This window comes from Colius striatus, chromosome 9, assembly GCF_028858725.1.
Source record: "Colius striatus isolate bColStr4 chromosome 9, bColStr4.1.hap1, whole genome shotgun sequence".
NCBI classification, from domain to species: Eukaryota; Metazoa; Chordata; class Aves; order Coliiformes; family Coliidae; genus Colius; species Colius striatus.
This window is the reverse complement of record NC_084767.1, coordinates 30,913,180-30,930,809: the sequence shown is the minus strand read 5'-3', so window position 1 is coordinate 30,930,809 and position 17,630 is coordinate 30,913,180. Positions and strand designations below refer to the sequence as shown.

Here is a 17,630-nt window from a genome sequence, read left to right as displayed (position 1 = left end):
TGTAACATCAGCTAACTACTATTGTGTCCCATTAGTTTATCTGAGACAAAGCAAGTTCACATCACAGTATTTTCCAAAATCCTAATTTCCAGGCCTTTGCCTTGAGGACTGTGAGTATATCTGGCTCTATTGCTGTCTCCCACCTCGACAGCATGGACTGCCAGGATGGTCTGAGTGCTCAGGTTTGCAGTTAATATATGCAGTGAACACTAATTTGAATGTTTGTGAAAAGATTTTTGGGGCAGTACTGTTTAACATGACAAACAGCAGTTCAGTTAGCTGAGGTAGGAAAAAAATGAAACTGCAATGAGGATTTCTACTTGGTTTGGCACCAGGACTCCTACACACAAAAACATCTCAGTGTCTGTTACTGTTCCAAGAAAGAGAAAGCTGTAGCTTGGTCATGTACTAAGAGTGTGGTTTAAGGAGGAGGGAAAAGTGATTTGGAGTCTGCTGGTGGAATTCATCCCTTGGAATTAGTTAATCATGGCACATGTCTGAGCCCTTGCCCTACTACTTGCCTAGAGCTTAAGGTTAAGATTAAGGTCAGAGCTCTGAGGATGAGAAATCCATGACAACTCGTTGGAACAGGGCACAGGAAGCTTGCCAAAGCAAAGGATAGGTAGCTATAAGAATAGCCTCCTCTGCAGTCCTTAGGTGTCGATATCAGGATGTCCCAAGGCATAAGTTGCAGCCTAGCATTAAGGTGACAATGAGGCCTATCCTTGTCAAAACTTTATAACTCTCAGCAAAATCAGTCTCATTTCCCTGACTTGGTATATATGCAGAAAGCAGACCTGCTCCTGGCTTGGCACAACAGGGGCAGGAAGAAGAAATGAGAATGAAGTGCCAATAAGCACCATAAGTGCACAGTGGCCTACACTATTGCCTTTAATGCTATGGAAAGGTTCCCACCAGTTCTAAAACCTTAAAGCTGCCATTTGTCCTAACAAATTCCCCAGCCTTTCAGTGTAGACTGAGGTCATAAAGGAAACAGAAAAAGGTGTCTTTGGGGAGGAGAGGAATACTATTTAAAAAGCAATTGTATTTTGTGAAGAATTATATAGGCATGAATTTGTGATAACAAGAAGTGTAGCAAAGTCCATCATTTGGAGTTCCACAGTTTTCTCAAAGTAAAGCAGAATTTTGGTTTCAGACTATCAATCTGTACTCTTAAAAAGTTATGACTCCTGCTTAGCATAATTCCTAGTGTTGGTAATTAGCACCAGATAGCTTGTGAAAATAGTAAATTAGATTTTATGGTAGCAATAAATGTGTGTGCATTGCAAGTTTATTGAAATATTTCCCTACATTGATCTGAACAATATAGCACTGTGTACCTATAAAGAAATCCCAAGTAAATTATGACATTTTGTTGTAATTATTTCTAAGATGGCTGTGAAGGCATTTGAGGAAATTTCGCTGATGTGAAGGTGATGTATTCTGGTTTTAGAAACTACACTTGGGAATCTCTGTTGACATATGTACACCCTCTTACTGCTGTTAGTCCAGTCTAGATCAGAACAGAGGTAGTCAGCATAGAAAAGTTTATAAAAACAGAAGCTGTAAGTGGGAAGATGATAAAATATGGAATTGCTACAACTAAAGTTGAGGAGCTTTTTGAAGTTCAGTATAGATGTTAAAGCATAGGCTTTTTAATATCACATAGTACTGTGCTAGTTAATAAATCTTGTAATACATCTCCACCTTCCTGTAGCTGCCTGTGTACTCTACCTCTCGTAAAACAAATGGTAAAACCTTTATTTCCATGATGGTTATGCAGGGAAGTACATAAAGCCCTACAGTTAGAGTGAAGTAGAAAGACATTATAAAAGGGAAGAAAGATAGACTTTTTCAGTAGAAGACAATGGACTCTGTTCTATCTCACCTTCTGTAAAGTTTCAAAGCAGTTTTGAAGCAAATGTAGAGCTCTAACTCATGATTCATACCTAGATCCTTTGCGAGCATCCTCTACCTCTACCAATGCTCATGAAAGAATGGCTTGTGCTGACATTGTATGACTTTGCATGAGTGTTTAGCCTTTAAAATAACACACTTGCTTTAGCATATACAGGCATGAAGAGATGAAAATGATTGTCATCAGCAAATCCATAGTAATTGATGCCCCCTTCCAGCCTATCAAACCTTCTCTGACAGTTCCTTCTTACCCCACTGCAGTGGAGCAGGTCTGGTAGCTGTCCTGTCAGGCAGACCTTAATCTACTGCTGGAGGAAGGAAATCACACAAATAACATAAGGATGAGAAACCTGATTCAATTTGGAGGGATTTTGTTCTAAAAAGGAGCTGAGAGGCTTGTCTAAATGGGAAAGATATTTTAATATAGCGAATATATCCCTTGCTGATGCTGAGATTTACACAAGTCTTAGTATTAAAATTGGTAAAATTAAAATACTGTTGCCATTTTCAACCTTGTGGAATGAATACACATTTGTTGAAATGGTCTGAAGGGGGGGAGGGGGGCAGTGGGCAGGAAGGGTGGCTAAATAACTTCAGATAAAGTGAAACCATATCTGAAAATTCAGTTGCATGGCAGAGAAAATTCATTCATAGCTGTAATTTAATCAGATGAGAAGAGTATACTAAGCACATAACCTAAAAATGACATCCAAAGTTAAGTCAGTTAAGAAGGCATCAGAATAATTAATGCAGCCAAATCAGTAAGGAATAAATCATTTCATAAGCCATGTGAAGTAATCTCTACAACTTTGCAAATGTTATTGTGTTTGGAATTGTTGATTCAAAGTTTTCATTCGAGGAAAACAAATATAGGTTCATGTGTATTTTTGCTTTACAAGTGCTGAGTAATTGTAATTCTTAGGCTTCCAATTCAAACAAAAATGACCAAAACAGGAAGAGAGAGGATGATCCTGAGAGTTATGACCATTCTCATCCTCCTGTGACAAAAGATCGACAATGTTTTATTTCAGGCAACTAAAGGATTCTGATAAAATGTACTAATTCAGTTACAGTCCTGTTATTCACAGTACACTAGCATTTCTGTCTGCAAGAGCATGTGCAGTTTCAGCAGAATTACTCCTGGGTGTGAAGTTTTGTTAGCTGTAGACATTTTTACAATACTTAGAAAATAGACAAGAAACAGCCAATAATTTAAAAAAGGTTACAATGTGTGGTCTCCTGATGCTTTGTATATGTCGCTGGCAAAGCTAGTCTGCCATTATTTTAACTGTTTAAATTATCCGAGCTCATTTCAATTTTGGATACACTTTGACCTAAAAGAAGACAATTCCAAACAGCAAACTGACTTGTTTAATAACTCTGCTAGGATATAGATGAAGTACCTGGTAGATGAGTGCAGACTTTCCAAGAAGTGATTTATTCTTGACAGTTAACCCATTTTTAACATGTAAAAGCACCTCATAAACTGTAGGCACGCAAATTAAAAAGTGCTGTGTTAACAAAGATGTGGGAAGGTAACTGAACTAACAGCTACAGAAGACATATTTCTTATTGTAGCCATCAGTTATAATGTTGTACTTGAATTCTCAGTATCTCTGTTTCTGTGCTGGGCAGTCATTCCTATCTCTTTCTCCTTCATGCAGAGTACTTACATTTCTAGCTTTTTTCCAGCTCTGTAAGATTGAACATCAGCCACTCAAACTTTCAAATACCAGAAGTGAGATCTCGTTTTTCAGCATACTGATGAACTTTTTTCAAGGAATGAGGTTATTGGATATAGGCAAATAAATGTCAGAAAAATCAATTACCTTTTGTTGGTCAACTATTAGCCATCATTTAGAAGTGCTTGATGAACACAGACAGGAAAACACTGCTAATGTTAATTTGGACAGATCAGAGCATGTTTCTGTACTTTTTGCAAATACTAATGAAACCGGAAAAGAACTATGTTATATTCTGGGGCACCGTCACCAGATAAATGTATAAGGCTCACTGCTATGTTTGTAGTCAGGTAATGTAATCTAAGAACATTTAGATTGGTTTTTTTTAGAGTCACAAACTCAGTACTCTTTAAGAATAAACATGCCATATAATGAACCAATATAGATAGAGCACTGTTTTCCATAGGCACACAAGCCCTCTTGTGTGAGCAATGCCATGGATGCAGCCAGCCAGGTTATTTTTGGTATTGGCTCCCTGATCAGTCTGAATCTGACAGGTGCAATGTGATACAAATATGGTTAAGTGGTTTTTGGATCCAACTGAGGCCCATAAGGAGGCTGTGTGTTTTCCCAACCAAGCCTGGCATTGCACAGAGCCTACTCAGGTGGGTCTGGGCTGTGTTCCCAAAACCAGAAGTGAGGGGAGAACAGTGGGGAGACAGAGTCATCATCTCCACAGAGCTTGCCCAAGTTCAGCAGGTCTCGTTGGCCTGAATTCAGTGCCAGTCTTCCTGGATGTGCACCTGGATGTGCCTTTGTGCTGCTGCAAATAAAAATTCCTGGAGCAGTGAGCATGGGGTAGAGGCTTTTGAGCTGGCTGAAGCCCAAGCCAGTAGTTCATGAATTGCCTGTCATCACTCAGTGTTCTAGGCCCTCATTCCCCTAGATAATGCAGCTGTCTGTACTTTCAAGTAAACACAAAATGTACAGGACAGTAACACTGGCAGTCCTTGTGCAAGGATATGAACTGTTAATAAGGTACAGGAGATAAATCCAAGTGTAAGAAAGACAATGCTAAAAATTCCTAGTATCAAGGAGGTTTGTGATAATAATGAAGTTCTACAGTGCAATATCTATGTGTGCTTTGAAGCCTTCATGAGAGGACTCTAGGTTACAATAGAACTTCATTTTCCTTTATTGAGAGAGAAGAGTTTTCACTGGCAGTACTAGAAGACATCTCATTGGTAATAGCATTATCAACAAGGCCCTGAGCAATCTTCTCTAACTGGAATGTGCTTTAACTAAGAAGTTAAACTAGATGCTTCTTGATCGTCCTTTATGCTACAAGATTTTATAGCTGAAAGACAAAGACTAGCAATGGCTTTATTCTTATACAACATGTGTTCTAAACCGTTTGTCATGATTTTGCCCAACTGAGAACAAAGAACCACGAGGTCACTTGTTCACTCCTTCCCTCTGTATGGTATCAAATATCTGTTAGCTAGCATGGGTCAGCTGCCCTGGCTGTGCCCCTTCCTACCCTCTTGAAAAAGGTTAACTCTGTCCCATATAAACCAGGACACTGTGGTTCTCATGTTTCAGAATAGATGGCTATTATTTAGTGCAGTGGATGTTGCCATCACTCTGTTTTTATAAAACTCTTTTACTTATGTGCATCAATATCATTGGTGTTTATTTTACAGAAAAATTTTGTAATTGGCTTACACATCTTTTCTGTTTTTCACCATTGGTAAACCATATTCTGTAATTCTGATTCAGGTTCCTAGATGATGTGTGAAAACCCAGGTAATTAATGTGGTGAATTTTTGGCAAGAGTCAAGATTTCTTTCTTGGGAAGTGATTGAAGTCTGTTTTAAGTGGTCCCTAGCAGAAAAAGAAAAATACTGATTGGTCATAAGTTCTCCATGACAGCTAACAGGCAAAACTAGTGTGCCAGGGTAGAAGTGATGTATTTTGAACAGTGATGACATGTTGAGTTAGAACATAAGGCAAATGGAATAACAACAGATTGATTGAGAGAGTGGAAATGTGGAATTTTTGAGCGAGGATGAGTGTTGTAAAGTGGCCTTGATCACATGCCCAATATGTTAGATTGCTATCTCTGCAGGCCTGGTGCCATTATCTTCAGGTAGAAAAAACTATGCATGAAAGATAGTTAGCTTTTACTTTTGACAGCCAATGTAATGCTACAGTAGCAACACAAATAAGAACGAAAATGTAAAAATGTGAAATTTCCCATAAGAAGTGTAGTAAGGCAGGGAACAGAAGGATTCCTTAATCAGATATTGAACAGTAAATTAATCCAAAGTCAAAGATCTGCTGTATGTTTGTAAGCAATCCCATCTGGGTCAAAGTAATGCAATAAATTAGTGTTTTATATTGCTGTGAAACATTGCTTCCCACTAGAGTAGATTTTCCCTCTACATGTAACCATTTTTATGACACCAGTTGTTTGAGCTGTGCTGCAGTTCAAGTAAATAATGATGATCATCATACTATCATAGAATCATTTCAGTTGGAAAAGACCTTTAAGATCATCAATTCCAACTACTAACTTTACACTGACAAGCCCCACACTAAACTAAACCATATCCCTCAGCACCTCATCTGCACAGTTTTTCAACATCTCCAGGGATGGTGACCACTACCTCCCTGAGCAACCTGTTCCAGTGTTTAACAACTCTTTCAGTTGTCCAGTGAAGTTGTTCAGTGAAGAGGTTTGTCTTAATCTCCAATCTAAAACTTCCCTGTCCAACTTCCTTTTGTCCTAACACTTGTTACTTGGGAAAAGAGACCAACCCCCAAACTACTACAAACTTCTTTCAGGTAGTTATAGAGAGTGGTAAGATCTCGTCTGAGACTCCTCCAGAATAAACAACTCCAGCTCTCTCAGCTGTTCCTCATAAGACTCTTTCTCTAGACCTTCACCAGTTTTCTAAACCTTCTTTGGACATGTTGCAGAACCTCAGTGTCCTCCTTGTAGCAAGGGACCTCACCAGGGCTGGATCACAGAATCACAGAATCTCAAGGGTTGGAAAGGACCTCAAAAGATCATCAAGTCCAACCCCCCTGCCAGAGCAGTGGCATAATTACTGTAATCATAGTGATGGAGCAGAAAGCTGTTGATCTCCCAGAATTAGGATCACTTTGATAACCTAGTGTGGATGTTATCAGAATTAGTCAGGCATTTCCCAAGCATGGATCTGTTTTCAGGTAAGGAACTTCCTGATCTATACTTATCCAGGTTTGACTTCAAAGGTTTATTCTTCTTTCTGTTCAAAACTAGGCTAAAATCTTGATGGACTATGAAAGTTTGGCATTGATGAGTTTTGATTTAAATGAAAGATTACAATTGTGATCCCTTTGGATCCAAAGTCTTGCTGACTGCATAGTACATGATCAATGCCAATAGCCATTTACAGTATGCATGTGGGGTTAAGATAAGGAGTGGTAGTTTATCAGAGAGACAAATTTCTAAATTTACTATAGCCTTAAATGAGAGGTTTACATAGTAATGTCCCCTGCTGGTTTTTGTTCCCATCTTTCTTGTGTGGGGCATTAAACACCACAATAGCATGCTTTTGCTACAGTCTTATACTGATTTTTATTAGGCTATTTCCCTAATGGCTTTCAGCCTCTTGGCTATTTCCTTCTTACAGATCCTGCCACAGCTGTCAGTGCAGAATACCGTCCTCAATAGCATGCAATTAACATCATTTTTTGCAAGCAGTGAATGAGGTCAGGTTTACCTGTCAAAATAGTGCCTTGTTTTAAAAGCTAGCTGGAACACATGAACAGCCAGTGGCTTTGCAGACCACTTGTGTCCTATAAAGCATCATGTGTCTGATCATCACTGCAGAGGAGGCCTCACCTTGCACGTTGTTAAGGGGGATCAAGCCTTACATCCATATATGAAGATTTTATAGAGTGGAGACCAGCCCAAATCACCAAGGATGGAATTCAGTTCAAACCATAGAAAAGGTCAAACTTAGCAGAAGAAGTGATCATAAATCTTATATACATGTTGAAAGCCAAGAAATAGGCAACTGCCATTTCCTTGCCATCTGTCATTAGTTGACCTTGGTTAGATACCAGATGTCCACCAAAGCTGCTCTATCACTCTCCCTCCTAAACTAAAAAGAGGAGACAAAACACAATGAGAGGCTCATGGGTGGAGACAAGGATAGGGAGATCACCCAGCAATTGCAGCCATGGGCAAGAGAGACTCAACTTGCAGACTTTATTACCAATCAAAGCAGAGTAATGAGAAATAATTTTTAAAAAAATCTTAAAATCCCTTTCCCCCAACCCTCCCCTCCTCCTGGGTCTCTACCTCCTCCCCTCAAGCAGCACTGGAGTATGAGGAATGGAGATCTTAGAATCTTAGAATCATAGAATGGTAGAGATTGGAAGGGACCTTTAGAGATCATCTAGTCTAAACCCCCTACAGAAGCATGTTCACATAGATCAGATCGCATAGGAACATGTCCAGGCAGGTCTTCAAGACCTCCAAGGAAGGAGACTCCACAACCTCCTTGGGCAACCTGTTCCACTGCTCTGTCACTCTCACAGGGAAATAGTTTTTTCTTATGTTTAAATGGAACTTTTTCTGTTCCAGCTTCATCCCATCACCCCTTGTCCTGTTGCTAGCTACTATAGAAAAAAGGGATGTCCCAGCCTCCTGATACCCACCCTCTAGATATTTATAAATGCTAATAAGATCACTCCTCAATCTCCTCTTCTCTAGACTAAACAGCCTCAGTTCCCGCAGTCTTTCCTGGTATGAAAGATGTTCTATACCCTTGATCATCTTGGTGGCCCTGCGTTGGACTCTCTCCAGCAGTTCCCTGTCCTTCTTGAGCTGAGGAGCCCAGAACTGGACACAAGACTCCAGATGAGACCTCACCAGGGCAGAGTAGAGAGGGAGAAGAACCTCCCTTGACCTGCTGGCCACACTCTTCTTGATGCATCCCAGGATGCCATTGGCCTTCTTGGCCATGAGAGCACATTGCTGGCTCATATTTAGCTTATTATCAATCAGGACTCCCAGGTCTCTCTCTGCAGAGCTGCTCTCCAGCAGTTCGACCCCCAGCCTGTGTTGGTGCATGGGGTTTTTCCTTCCCAGATGCAGGACTCTGCACTTATCCTTGTTGAACCTCATGAGGTTCCTCTCTGCCCAACTCTCAAGCCAGTCAAGATCCCGCTGAATGGCAGCACAGCCTTCTGGGGAATCAGCCAGTCCTCCCAGTTTGGTGTCATCAGCCAACTTGCTGAGGGTACACTCTGTCCTCTCATCCAGGTCGTTGATGAAGATGTTGAACAAGACTGGCCCCAGAATAGAATCCTGTGGAACTCCACTGGCCACAGGCCTCCAACTCGACTCTGTGCCACTGATCACCACCCTCTGGGCTCTGTCATTCAGCCAGCTCTTGATCCACCTCACTGTCCACTCATCCAAGCCACACTGTCTGAGCTTTCTGAAGAGGATGTTGTGGGAGACAGTGTCAAAAGCCTTGCTGAAGTCAAGGTAGATGACATCCGCTGCTCTCTCCTCATCTAGCCAGCCAGTTATGCACTCATAGAAGGATATTAGGTTAGTCAAACAGGATTTCCCCTTGGTGAAGCCATGTTGACTCCCCCTGACAACTATCTTATCCTTCATATGTTCAATGATAACATTCAAGATGAGTTGTTCCATCACCTTTCCAGGGATGGAGGTGAGGCTGACCAGCCTGTAGTTTCCTGGGTCCTCCTTCTTGCCCTTTTTGAAAACTGGAGTGACATTGGCCTTTCTCCAGTCCTCAGGCACCTCACCTCTCCTCCATGATTCTTCAAAAATGATGGAGAGAGGCTTAGCAATCACATCAGCCAGCTCTCTCAGCACTATAGGATGCATCCCATCGGGAGCCATTGACTTATGAGCCTTAAGCTTGGCTGACAAGTCTTTAACCTCTTTCTCTTCCACTTAGGGCAAGTCCTCTGCTGTCCTGGCCATCATGTTATCCTTGCCGGACTGGGTTTCCCGAGGGCCGAGATAATGGTCTGTTCATCGGACATTATCTCTGCTGCTCCTTCTTCTCAGGGGAAGGACTCCTCATACTCTTCATTTGTTCCTCTTTCACAGGAGATAGTCCTCCACAAAATTATCCAATGAGAGTAGTTCCCATAGGCTGCAGTTCTTCACAAACAGCTCCAGCATGGGTCCCCCATGGGGTTACAAGTCCTATCAGCAAGCATGGTCTGGTTTGGGCTTATCTCTCCATGACTCCACAGGTCCTACTAAGAGCCTGTTCCAGCATAGGCTTTGGGGGTTGCACTATATGATCTCTAAAGGTCCCTTCCAACCCTTACCATTCTACCAAATGATAGGCTTCCCACAAGATCCCAGCCTTCCTTAGGCATCCACCCACTCCAGAGTGGGGTCCTCCATGGGCTGCAAGTGGATCTCTGCTCACCTGTCGACCTCAATTGACTGCAGGGGCACAGCTGCCTCACCACAGGTGACAGAAGAATCTCTTCCGGTGCCTGAGCACCTCCTCCCCCTCCTTCTCCACTGACTTTGATATCTTCGGAGGTGTTGTTCTCACACTGTCACTCCCTGTTGCTGCTGCAGTTTAGCTTCTTTCCAGCAGCTTCTTCCCCCTCTCAAATACGTTATTCACAGAGGCATTTCCTCAATCACTAATTGGCCAGGCCTTGGTCAGTGGTGGGTCCATCTTAGAGCTGACTGGCACTGGCCCTATCAGATACAAGGGAAGCTTCTAGTGGTGTTTCATAGAAATGATCCCTGTAGGTCCTCTAGTACCAAAATCTGGTGACACAAACCTACAACAGATTTGATTCTGGCCACTGAGAAATGTTCTTTGGTCCACTCTTATCTCGTGTGCACATAGCAGAGGCCTCATTTCATAGCAAGGAATTTGTTGGGGCTGATGTGTGCATGGAGTTCAAGTAGAGGAAATTCCTCTCATATTCAAGAGGTGTAGGATGTGGCCCAGTCAGTGCTCTTTTTCTCTTTAGGCCATCAAAAAAATGCCTCCGGATTTCTTACTTCTGAAGCAGACCAGAGAGGAACTGTTTCCAGAAGATCCTGTTTAGAAACTGCTGTTACTTAAACACCCTGCCCTGGCCCTCCATTCACCCGCTGCAGTCAGGCAGCCACTTCTGGTGTGAGCAGTCACATGCTTTGCTCTTACCATGAGCTCCCAGGCTCACATATCTTCTTTGTGGAGGGATCTGACCCCCTTATGAAAGTAGAGAGTCTTGTCAGTGCTTTAAGTTAAATCTGCTCCATGAACAGGCAACCCAGGGATTAGAAGGACCACTAAACCATAGAAACACTTTTCCACTACAGTAACATGAACCTTTAATTACTCCATCCCTGAACACCCCAAACACTGCTGGATCAGTGCTGTGCTGGGATCTCTGGGGAGCGCTTCCTCATTGTGCTGTGCCCTGTCAGGCAGGCGTTACAGGCCACCTGCCTGGTGCTGGGCCGCTCAGCAGGGCTGAACTGGAGGAGCTGGGCAATGAGGGCCTGGCAAGGCCCCGGCAGCAGGGGCGGTCCCTCTGAGTACACCACTCACTTCTTCTGTTGCTGGACGATGCTGTGGTCATCAGTATAGCCAAAGGGCAACGTGCCGATCACCCCCAGGGCAGCGTACAGGATCACACCCAGGCTTCACATGTCGGCCTTATTGGCATCATAGGGGGCTGTCATCAGCACCTCTGGGGCAGAGTAGGCTGCTGTCGTGCAGAAGGTTCTGCTCAGGTCCAGCTTGCCATGGCTCCCCCTGCCAAACCCAAAATCACCGAGTTTGGCCTGGTGGCCATCAGCAGTGAGCAGCACGTTCTCACACTTGAGATCACGGTGCACCAAGTTGCGGTCGTGCAGGTATTGCACAGCTCTGGCGACCTGCACAAAGATGTCCTGGGCCTGAGGAACGCAGGGCAGCCTCCCCTTCTCTTGCACCAGTTGCAGCAGGTCAGTGTCTGCCACCTCCATCACAACATAGACCTTCCCACAGACCACCTCAATGACCTCAAAGACGTGCAGAATGTTGGGGTGTTGGATCTTGGGCACAATGGAGATCTCCCGTGGCAGGAACTTGTAGACGATCTTTGCAGACATTTGCCGTTGGTCCAACACCTTAATGGCCAAGGGGCCCTTGTATTTGGAGGAGGTGGCTGCTTTCACCTTGGAGAAGCTGCCTCCCCCAATTGTCTGACCCAGACGATAGCCCAGCTTGCCAAGTAACCTCTCTCCTACATCAGCCTGCGGTATGATGGCCAAACCCAAGGGCCTCAATTGAAGCTGGGCTTTTACTCAAGGCTTCGGAAGCTGCAGCACCAAATGCGTGGCAGCCCCTCTGCGTGTTCCCCAGTGTGTGTGTCTGGTCTCCAGGGCTCTGCCAGGGCTGAGGTGAGAGGCAGTCAGATGTGGCAACACTTTTGTGAGCTCACAGAGGTGTCTGGTCGGTCACCTTCAATCACAGGTGTCCCAAAAGCATCCACATAAGTGCTGGGGGAGAGCTCCCACCTAGGGACATAGCAGAGCTTTGACCATTTCCACCCCTTCACTTGAGCTTTCACAACAGGATAAACCCTTTTGGATGAGGAGAGTTTTAATGTCTGATGAGAAATCCGTCTGGGGACCTATCCTGAAGATCTTGTCCCTGTTCTGAAGTCACTTGAGGAAATTAAATGCTTTAACAACTGCAAACACAGGTTTCTCTGTGGTGCAGCGGTGCCCTGGCTCCTAAGGGCACGTAATGTCATTGTTGTATCAAGTTGTATCTGCTGTGGAATTTACAAGTCAAAACCAATCCACTCTCCCACTTGAGCTGCTATTTCTACAGGCCAGTTGAAAGCATGTGAATGCCACGTGCCATGGAAGTGCATTTGCCAGACGCATCCCCTCAGCCATGAATCCTCAGCCACGAACCCTCAGCCACGCTCTCAAAAGGCCAGGCAAGTGGCACGATGGAGGATTTGCTCCCACACAGAGGTTACCCTAACTGGAACCAGTCAAGGCCAGGCTGGATGGGCCTGTGATCTAGTCGAAGAAGTCCCTGCTTATGGCAGGAGGCTGGACTAGAGGACCAATAAAAGTCCCTTCATTCCACACTGTTCTATGATTCTGTTCTGGTTTATCCCTGGCTGGGTGCCAAGTGCCCGCCAAAGCCACTCTACCACTCCCCTTCTCAAACTGGACAGGAGAGAGAAATATAACAAGATGTTCACGAGTCCAGAAAAGGACAGGGAAATCACTCAGCAATTGGTGTAATTGGCAAAACAGACTCAGCTTGGAGAGAACTGGTTTGATTTATAAACGGTCAGTCAAAACAGAGTAGGGAAATGAGAAATAAAGACTTAACCTTAAAACACCTCTCTCAACTCATCACTCTTCCCAAGATTCTACCTCTTCCCCAGCAGCAATACAGGGTGACAGGAAGAGTGAGCTGTGGTCAGTTCATTACAGATGGACTTTGCCACTGCCTCCTCTCAGGGGTACCTCATCACACTTCCCCTGGAACAGCATGGGGTCCCTCCCACAGGAAACAGTCCTCCACAAACTTCTCCAGCCTGGGTCCTTCTCATGTGCTGTAGTTCTCCACAAACTGCTTCAACATGGGTCTCATCTACAGGGGAAACAGGAATTAACTGCTCCAGCATGGGTCCCCCATGCAGTCACAAGTCCTGCCAGCAAACCTGATTCAGCATGGGCTTCTCTCTTCACAGGTTCCCAGGTCCTGTCAGGAACTCGTTCCTGTGTGGGCTTCCCATGAGGCCTCAACCTCCTTTGGGCATCCATCCACCCCAGCATTGGGTCCTCTACCGGCTGCAGGTAGATCTGTGCTTCCCCGTTGCCTCTATGGCTGCAGCAACAGGGCCTGTCTTACCATGGGCTGCACCACAGGCTGTGGGAGAATCTCTGCTCCAACGCTTGGAGCACCTCCTCCCCTTCTTCACTGACAATGTCTTCAGAGTTGTTGCTCTCATACATTCTCAATCCTCTCTCCTGCCACAATTTGCTCCTGACCAATAACCTCTATTCCTCTTGTTAAATAGGTTATCCCAGAGGCCCTACCACAGCCACCAATGGGCTCGGTCTTGGCGAGTAACAGATACATCTTGGAGCCGTTGACATTAACTGTGTTGGACACAGGGAAAGCTTCTAGCAGCTTCTCACAGAAGCCACTGCTGTAGCTCTCCGCTACCAAAACCTTGGCATGCAAACCCAATACACCATCTAACAGGCAAATCATAGTGTGGAATCAAGAGTCCCAGTTTGCTGTTCTGTTGTTAGAGGGAATACCAGTGTTAAGATCTTGTGTCTGTGTGTATCTGTGCCTAGATACATGTATATATCTTATACAAGCAGGTTGTGGTATGTCCTTTTGTTTTCACAGGAAGGAAATGTTGAAGTGATCCAGCCCTGAGTCAGGTTTCAGAAGATCCAGCAGAGAAACAGGTATATTGACTGTGGAAAGCTTTTCATGTTTAACAAATGCTTAGCAGAGAACTTCATATTAATCATGTTAAAGCAAAATCTACCGTGTGCTGTTGTGTACTGGGTAGATGTAATGAAAAATTAATCTGCAAACCTTATTGGGCTCTGCAGAAAAAATAGCCCAAGTCCTTGTTTCTCATTAGAAAATTATCTAGCTTGAGAACTAAAAAAACTTACCCACTACTGTTACCTAATTCCATGATGACTATGAAACTCATGAAGACTGACTGTGAAGCAAAGTAGGTGTGAGTACCCAAAATCCAATTTTCCATGGGAAATACAATTACTGTGCAGAGCAGTTGGGACAAAAGCATCTGCTATGTTCATACTACAAATACTGTTTCCAGTGTGCTTAAAATGCCAATATGTGTTACACTGGGTGCTACATGCTTTAGAGTAATTTCTTATTTTGCATAGGAACTTTAATTATGTCTTACTGAAAACATCAATTTACTATAAACTGAAGTATATTTCTTATTACTATTTTTGTGTTTTCATAACTTCAAAGTATAAATACTTTGTGAGATGTTTGTTAGGAGATGTTGAATACTATGAGAATGTCTTAGTTCTGCTTTTCAAAACTGTCAATTAGCAAGCATTCTAATTAAGAAAAGAGGAGAAGAAAAAAAATGCAATAAATTGTCTCCATAAATTATCTTTTTCACTTTTCAAATAATATGTATAGTTCTGTAATAGCATAATGTAAATTAATTTCTAAAAATGCAGCATGCCAGAAACAGATTTTAAAACCTACCTAGAAAATTATAAACATGTAATTAAAATAAGAAACTGAAAAAATAACTGTTTGTGGACTTAGTAATAAAATAACTATACACAATTTAATTTTAAAAATCTGTTGTATTCTCCCTCTTTTATGTAATTTCATTTTTTACCAATCTAGTTAGCTGCCCAAGCTTACTGATGTCCACTATAACCTGGTATCAAATCCAGCAAAGAGAAACCCAATATAGCTTGGCTAAATCAAGAAGTGGAATTGGTAATTTTGTAAGAAAACACTTTTTGACAAAGAATATTTTTAAGCTTTTATGGAATCTCTAAGCAGTACAAATTGACCTATATCAAATTAGTGATTCTAGGATTTTATCAGTTGAGAATATGAGGAAATAGTCCCAATTTTTTTTTTTTTAATTGGAATATTCAGAAGACCAAAAACATTCCTATGAGCTCTGCATCAGTCCCAGGATTTCTAGCAAGAGATGCACTTGAAGAAGGCCATCTCCACAACAAGTTGCTCAGTTCATACGTTTTCTGAATTCAATTAGAAGCCTGGAACTTGGATGGTGTACTGTTAAAATGTGCTAATCATCACGTCTTGTTTATTTTAAGGATCCACTTCCCTCAGGTTCTTTCCCTGTAGATGTCTCATTTTCAATAAACAGCATTATGTTAGGAAGGCTTTACAGGTGGAACTCTCTCAATAAGGTGCCCTATGTTACAGCAGCCTGCAACTTAAGCTTGTTGTCATTCAGATATTAAGAGGGCAGCAAAAAATAACTTCTGCAAAAGGGTGATTTCCCATGAGTAAGTAAAATGAGCAATTACACTGGTGAAGAGCTTTCTAACTCTGTCTCTTCATTAAAAAGTAAAACCAACTCTTCCATGCCAAAGGAAAAAAGCCTTTGAAGAAGTTTGTGGGTGTCCCAGTACAGATCAAAATAGATTCTTTTCTTTATAAACTAAAAATTTTATAACTTGAGAGAGCTCTTTCTGACCAGGTCAGGTATGAATCAGTATTTTTTCTAGCTGTTCACTCACTGTGCTTCCTTCTCTCCATGCACAATTTAACATATTGAGCTCCATCAGTCACTCCCTACATTGTTAGTAACACAACCCTTTTTTTCAGTTCATCAATATCTATATCTGTGGCTATCCCCAGCTTGGTTTTAGTTCTTTTATTTATATATATATATAGATATATCTATGTATATGTAAATTTTGTACCATTTGCTAAGTAGTTATTCAGCTTGGTAGGAGCAGTATAAATAAGGTGAGCTCTAAAGTTGATTTAGGAGCAGGAATGTTGCCCCTGCATCTTCAGAAGGCATTTTAAATTCTATACCTACATGAAAATAAAGTAATTCTGTAATCACATAAGGAAATTAAAGGAGATGGTTGCAATGATATTATATAGATTATTAACAATTTTTTTTGAAAGGTGAGAGAATATCATTGCTTTGTAACAAGTATAGCTACAAAGACACAGATCATCTAAGGGTGTGAAAGAGGAGGGTGGTTGGTAAGCAATGAGAAAGCTGGGGACAAGGATAAACAGTAAGGAGCCAGCAGGCAGGAAAGTGAGACACTTCTGAGCTGGAGGTGGAAGCAAAGAAGGAAAGAAAATGAAGGGAACGTATTAAAGCTGCAGATAAGGAAGGCAATAAAACTGTGAACAAGAATGAAAAGCAGTCATGCAAGGAAATCTCAGTGAGAATTATAGATTTTGGAGTGAGACAAAAAGCATTTAAATGGAGAAGCAAGAGAGAGGGTTGAAAAGAGAAGAAAGCATTGAGTGATGTCCCTTACTGTTCTTTTCACAGGATTCTGGGAAACAGTGTGTTCACCCACCTCTAGTCCTTCTATTGGTTTGTGAATGGGTGAGAGCAGATGAAGGTGATGTCTTGCCTAATAACAAGGCATTATTCTTCTGTTTATTCTTCCTCTGAGCACCAGTTGTAATTTGTCCTTTAGTGTATTTTGAGCTGGGTGTTTCAGGAAATATATGCTTACAAATGAAAGGTAATTCCATACTAGGCAGAGAGGCTTCTCAATTCATCCTGTCAAAATATTGCAACAAATACTTGGACAAATTTTGTTATCTTATGGCTTGTGAGAGTCCACAGTGTGTTAGTGCTGCAGAGGATGTAAACTGGCAGGTTTTTTACTTGTGTGGATGCACTCTATGGAAACCTCATTGCTTCTACAGTGAAGAAGGAAAAATAGAAGAGATGGAGCAAAGGGTTATGTATCTTAATGAATTTGGGATGAGTCTAGGAAAGTGGTGGGGAGGTATGGTAAGATCTGGAAATATTTGAACTGAAAAGAAAAGGGAAATGAGAAAGATCAAGAAGTTGAATAATATTTCAGAAACATAATGGATACAGGTAAAAAGATGGCACGGGACAGACTTGAAGCCATGTGGAATTGTTTTAGGAGTGGGAAATAAAAGCACCACAAGATGGTAATAAGCAATTACTGGGAATTTAATTCCATTTTGTGTTTCTTGTACACTTTAAAATTATAAAACACACACGGCAAATCAGTGGAGGAGAAAGTCAATTACTGTAGCAAATCTATTAGGGTAAAGAGTCAAACCAATCAAAACTGCAAGGTAACTAATGAAGGACAATTAACAACAATAAGTGGATCCAGCACTACTCAGATTAAAAAATGAAAGGAAGACACAGAAATGACATCAAGCTGTAGAGGCTACAGAAAGAGCTCTATTCAAAGGGAAAACAAACTTTGGAACAGAATGT

General features: G+C 42.2%; 1 pseudogene; it reads right to left on the bottom strand.

Moving 5' to 3' along the window:
- Positions 1–11,025: 11,025 nt before the first annotated feature.
- The window catches only part of LOC104563819 (testis-specific serine/threonine-protein kinase 6-like), a 179,619-nt pseudogene continuing 173,014 nt past the window's right edge, over positions 11,026–17,630 (bottom strand).